The sequence below is a fragment of the Geospiza fortis genome, unplaced genomic scaffold (assembly GCF_000277835.1).
Source record: "Geospiza fortis unplaced genomic scaffold, GeoFor_1.0 scaffold84, whole genome shotgun sequence".
NCBI classification, from domain to species: Eukaryota; Metazoa; Chordata; class Aves; order Passeriformes; family Thraupidae; genus Geospiza; species Geospiza fortis.
Genome location: NW_005054363.1, coordinates 174,026 through 180,428, shown reverse-complemented (window position 1 = coordinate 180,428; position 6,403 = coordinate 174,026). Strand labels below are relative to the sequence as shown.

Here is a 6,403-nt window from a genome sequence, read left to right as displayed (position 1 = left end):
GACTGTAGAAGACTTCTTTCTCATTTCAGCTCTCCCTGTGCCAATTTTTTTGTGACTCAGAGCAATTCCAGATGATGTTTCTAAGCTCAACTTCCCAGTCAATGTCCTAAGTGGGTGAAAGATTAATTATTCCCACTGAGATCAACTATGTCAGGATATCAAAGGCCAATTATAGACAAAAGCTATCATGGAGTGGTCACTTCCAACCTCCTGCCAACACCAATCCCAAATGCAAAGGAAATCAGCTTCCCGCTGAACTGGGTAAGCTCTAGTTTTAGTACATCCCGTGTAGTGAGCATGCTGGTATTTCTTTTATTCATTTTCACAGCCGAAGTACATGCTTTGCTGAGCTGCATGACTCATCTTGCAAAGTGTGGTGCCCAGAGCAGTGGCACTGCTGGGTGGGAGGGCAACAGACGGCACATCAAACGCGACTCTGGTACGCGACACAAGCAAAGGTTGTTGACTAATTGTGACTTCAAAAAAAAAATCTCTTTTGCACACTGCTTGTTGACAGCTGTTATTATGACATTTAATCTATAGTCATTATTTGGGGAAGCAGTTCAGCCAGGATCCAGCAGTCAGTCTGCTAAACCCACTTAGTGGATTACTTCAAGCTTTAGTTCCCAAAATTCAAGTTCTTTCATATTTTGTTGCATGAGAGCAAGAGCAAAAATCTCGATCAATGGGTGTCAGCAAAAATGCCTCAAACTGTTAAGAAAGGAAGGAGGAGAAATAAAGTTGGGGGCATAATATACACGTGCCAGCAATCCTTATTAGAGCAGTCTCTGCTGAAGGCTGGAAAGGCATTGCGTAGGAATCCTGATTAAGTGAACTAATTTTGAACAGTGCCAAATTAAGTTGAGTTTAAGTTTTTGCTATCTCAGGTTTCATACAGTATTATCTCCACACGAGTTAACTTCTCTGCTTCAGTCCTACTGTCACCAGTGCTTTGATGACTGCAGGATGTGCTGTTTCCAGCCATCAATATGATCTGAATAATATCACTGCTTCCTGTTGCCTCTGGCTGGCTCAAGTCCAGTTTTGTTTTCCCATTCAGAGATGTTCAATTTGATGAAGTTACTGAATTTGGATCTGTCTTATTTATTATGTCTATTCCTTTTTTAAGAACTTTTACACTGGATAAACTTATTAAGGATAAATTCAATAGGCAGGGGAGTTATTTGGGATGCTGCTGATTCTGACTCAAAAAATACTACCTGATGAGGCACATGAAGTGGAATAGTTCCAGCAGGAAAACCTAGAAAAACAAATCCAGAATACTGAATAACCTGTTCATCACAGCATTCTCTTCTCATGTTGGAGACCACAATCCTCCACACAGAATTCACAGATCACTAGGTTGGAAGAGACCTTCAGGATCATAAAGTCCAACCCACGCCCTAACACCTCAACTAAACCATGGCGCTGAGTGCCACATCCAGTCTGTTTTTAAACATATCCGGGGATGGTGACTGCACCACCTCCCCAGGCAGACCATTCCAGAACTTTATCACCCTTTCTGTAAAAAACTTCTTCCTAATATCCAACCTTTATTTCCCTTGACACACCTTGAGACTGAAATATGATTTCTCTCTCACTACTGGTTTTGACCACTGTGGAGCTGAGAAGGCTTTGCCAGCAAAAGCCTTTTTATAATGGCACAAACCAACAATGAGTTTCTGTTTCGATTAATTGGATTTTCCAGCTAAAATAAACAAACAGAACATTGTCATGAAGATCCTTCTAATATGCACAAAACAATTCCTGGATCAATCCCATCTCAAATACTAAGACTAGATACAAGTTAACGTATCAGAGTTTACTGCATTGATTTGAGCATTAATTCACAAATTTCTGTAGTAGGTTTGAAAGGTACGTTGCCCAGTAATGCTGTAACATTTCCTAATAACTGTGTCACTGCAAGTATCTGTTTTAGCAGTGATTGTCACAGTCCTTGGTGAGATTGGGAATAATTTATCCTCCTATTTTGGGTCCAGAGAAGAGAATCACCTGAAATTCCTTTTCAAACATGACCAGTTCTTTTTCACATCAAGACTTGGAATGCAAAACCTACTTGATTAAGGATTCTTCAGCAGTGCAAGTCAGACCACTCACTGAATGAAAATTAGCTGAAGACAACTCAGTTTCTGTACAGATTAATCTTAAGATACCACTGCTAAAATGTAGTTTCAAAATGCAAATGCTGTATTGTAATGGCTTATCTCCTCAAAAAACTCCAATCACAAGATCTTGCACAGATGCAGGCTCTCTCTTTTGTAACTAATGTGGGGTTTGTTGAACATGAAATCTGTGACCTTACAACCTTGACTTTCTCAAAGACCACCCAAGTGAGATTTTTAATATATGTCTAATAGAATGTAAGATGACTGCAGAGTAAATTAACAATAGTCAATTTTTTATGCTTATCATAATGTGCAATAATTTGCCCAAGAATCACACAAGATTTACACTCAAGCCCTGTGGAAGAGCTTGTAAATAAGGAATCCATTGATTCACAAATATTTACAAGTATCAATGTGATGGGACCAGGTAAACAAATAAAAAGCAAACAGAATTATGTCCTTTGGCAACTGGACAGCTAGATTGTAGGAAGCAGGTATGTGCAGTTTAGGGAACAACCTTTGATTGGAACTAATTACTAGAAATAGTGTCTCTATTTTACAGTATTGCTGTGGTGAATTTCTATCAGCTGCATAATGGAAACCCAAGCCTCATGTCAATTCAGAGAATAATTAGACAAGCTCCCTATTGATAGGCACAGCAGTGACTCAAACACAAATCAGGAAACAGAATTACTGTTATTCCTTCACAAGAACAAACACCAAGCCTGATGTTATGAGTAAGCTCATGTATGCCATCTTAACTTTGAATATCACAATTTTATTCACTGCATAAGGTTCTACAGAGTCACATCATAAAGTAAAATTCAATTTCAAGAAGTGTAAATATTTTAAACTTAGGGAAACGTCACTTGATTTGATGTGAAATGGACAGAATGGCAAGTGGCCTGTAAATAAGGTCAGTATTTCTGGGGTATATCTTAGTAGAAACTGGCAACAAAATGACAAATATTTGGATGTGTAATTGAAGCCAAACAATGACTTGATCCAGCAAGCACTTCAGCCAATACAGAATTTGTATGTGTGACTTGCTGAGCTGAATTCAATTAAATGTTTTTGGGCACTAGAGATTACACACATTGAAGTCTGAAGGACAGATGTCACCATTTGCAATATAATACTGCTATTTTAGGGTAGCTTTTAAAATCCACCACAATTTGCAATGCTTAATATTTTATTCAATTAATGGAACAATATGGATGGATTATACTGGGAGTCAGATCCTCTTAATTTGTCTTGGTTTATCTTAGTAGCAAAATCTGTGCAATTTTTAATGCCACAAAATATTTAAGTGGTTTTTAAAAATTGTCATACTGGTTTAGATGCTAAAGGGATGCAGGATAACACAGTTCTGATGTTGCCAACTCCCAGCTGAAAATAATTTCATATTTCACAAATATGTAAGTGTTCATAAATTACTGACACATACATTCATTACACAATACTACTAAAATGTATTATTTGAAAGATTATTTTTTCAGTGTTTTGAACAGAGACAATAGTCTTATACTGGAGGTTTTTTTACATTATTTCTGTCTCTAGCATGTTGTGGTACACATGATATGAAGTCAACACCAAGATACCATCCTTCAACAAAACCAAAACCAAGCCAAACCAAACCAACCACAAAAAGCAAAGAAATATAATTATAGCTGTGAGCAACTACACATTAATACAACTGGCATGCGTTTATACTGAAATGTGTGAAAAGATATTGCCCTACACCAGTCATGCACAATACAATTGTCTCAAAGAAATAACAGAAGTATTAAAAATATTGAGGTTTGTTTTCTATCTATTTATGACACTGAAAAAGCATCCAATAAAATTTTTGATGCCTTTGGAAAGTTTTTAAAATTTATAATGAAAAGTAAATTATGCATTACAGTTCTTAGGATTCTGTCAAAATCGTGAGGCATTTACAAGTACAAAAATACAGCCTTGATATGAAGGAAGATATAAGCTGAGGTTACTATGCTAAGCTAAAGCTATGAAAAACATATTTGTTTTCTCTTTCTTTGCTTTGTTATAATTCTGAGTGCTAATCATTTCCAGCAGAAGGTTGTTTAGTGGTGTGATGGTTTGTTCCAATCAAAACTGTCACAGAAAGATGTGATCTCTTTGAAGCTAAAACAGCTAAAATTAATTATAATTTCATTCACTAATGGAAAGAGAATAGACAGCTTTTCCAGAGGCTTTTAGAGAAACACGAATAAGCTATAACTGATATAATCTGTTTCTATATGTTCACTGGGGTAATAAACCTTGTAGCGGGACAGAGATTCAGTTATTTCATTCATTTCTCAGAAAGCAGAAAATTTGCAATTACTATATGCTTTAAGGATAAACTTTTTTCTCTATGGCCTGACTTCTGTCTCTTTAATTTTTGACTCTGGTCATTCTCAATTTTTTTTTAATTTTTTTTTTAAATAGATATATTTTTCCTCCCTCAAAGTCAATCCTTTAAAAAAAACAGTTAGAAATCCTTATTTATCCTTGGACTTCACCATGAATCTCTGCTTATAGATTTCTCTTTATTGTCCACAAATCTTTCATGTCTCCATAAAACAGAAGGAGTCAGATTGATACCTTAATGACATGGCATTTCAAGTTGTTGAGATTTAAGGCAGTGATGCGCAGGAAAATAGAAGGACAGGGTGCTTCACTGGAGTGCAACAAGGATGATGCATCTTTGCATGCTTCCTTTATCATTATTAATTTTACAAAGGGAATTTAATACTGCTTGCAGCTGGAGACTTAATATTAAGGAGAGCATAAAGATCAAGTGCATTCCTAAGCAAGTCTCAGGCTTGGGTAGAGAGGGATTTGATCAATTGGGGTTTCAAACACAACAGGCCTAGGGTGTGTTTGGGGAAAAGCTAAAAGCTGTATTTAATCCCAGCAGACTCTTAGTCTTAAGAGGTTCTTAAAATGGTCATGAAACATCCTGTCCAGAAATAATTGACTTTTTTTTTGTATTTTTTAAATAATATTATAAGTACTAACCCAATGACAAGGAGTATTATATATACCCAAGACCCATTGCATAAAATGTTTACAAGCAATAGAAACAAGAATTCAAAATGCCAAAATAATTTAAAAAAATAAATAAAGGATGCTGATGTTCAATTTCAGACTCTCTCACTATTAGTTGGAGTGGAATAACAAAACATTTCTTCTACACTGCAATTTCAATCCTCCCTCTGATAGTTTCTTTATAACTCTTCCAGGTTTCTAATGGCTTTTTTCTTCTCTGCAAATAGTAATCTGTCTCTTCTCTGCATTTTAGCAAGTATTCTGGACTTGCTTGCAAATAACCTCTCTGGGGACCTGTGGGTTATAAAGTAACATATAACACCATATATAACATATAAAGTAACTAAAAACTTTTTCATCTGTCTACCTCTCTCCAGTTGACAAAGGGGCTTCTCTCACATTATTTGATGAGAATTCCCTGCTATTTTCAGCAGAGGGATTATAATGGCAATAATTTTTCCTGGACTTTTCACCTGTCAGGGCAGCAAGACCTCTTACAGGACTCGATGGCTTGGTGCTTCGGAGTACAGGCAGAATATCCTTCCAGGTGTCTTCTCCCCTCTCGATTTCAGCAAGCATTCTTCTGTTGGCATACTTTTCTGTCTTGAATCCAATACCTAGGGACTGTCATTATGCTGGGTTTGTGTCAATTTTACATTGACCTAATTATAATGCTAAATTTGGGCTTATTTTTTGTTAAGTAGTTTTATCTTACATGTGGTTGGATTATTTCCCAGTCTTTCAGAGACACTACAGAGGAAATGGTGTCTACTCTATTCAAATGAAGCTGTAGAGAAATTCACAGCTGAGATCTAAAGGAGACCATATTTTTGAAAAATTATTCTTTTAGTTGTCCAAAATAACAAAAATCCCCAACTCATCTACTTGCCTGAAGTAATTTATAAAGTCAGTTAGCAATTACAATATGAAACTCAAGTTAAATTTTTAACATCTATCACCAAATAGTTATGAAATTAGTTAATTAAATTGATATAAAATATAGGATCTAACAAGTGAACAAAGGAGGAGGGAGTGCATCAGTCATCAGGTTTTATAATCTGACAGTAAAGGAATGAGAATTGCCCAGAGATTCTGCCACCTGCTGAAGTTTCTTCTCCTCTCTTCTCTCCTACCCAACCTAACACTACTCTTCCTCACCCTCACACTTAGAAATTACCTGATCAGATCAAAATCAAAAAGGAACATAGAGGATTGCTTCTCTT

At 36.2% G+C, this 6,403-nt stretch overlaps 1 protein-coding gene across 1 annotated transcript in view; it reads right to left on the bottom strand.

Moving 5' to 3' along the window:
* Positions 1 to 6,403, bottom strand: part of GPC6 (glypican 6) — a 503,396-nt gene that overhangs the window by 375,512 nt on the left and 121,481 nt on the right. The window lies entirely within an intron of this gene.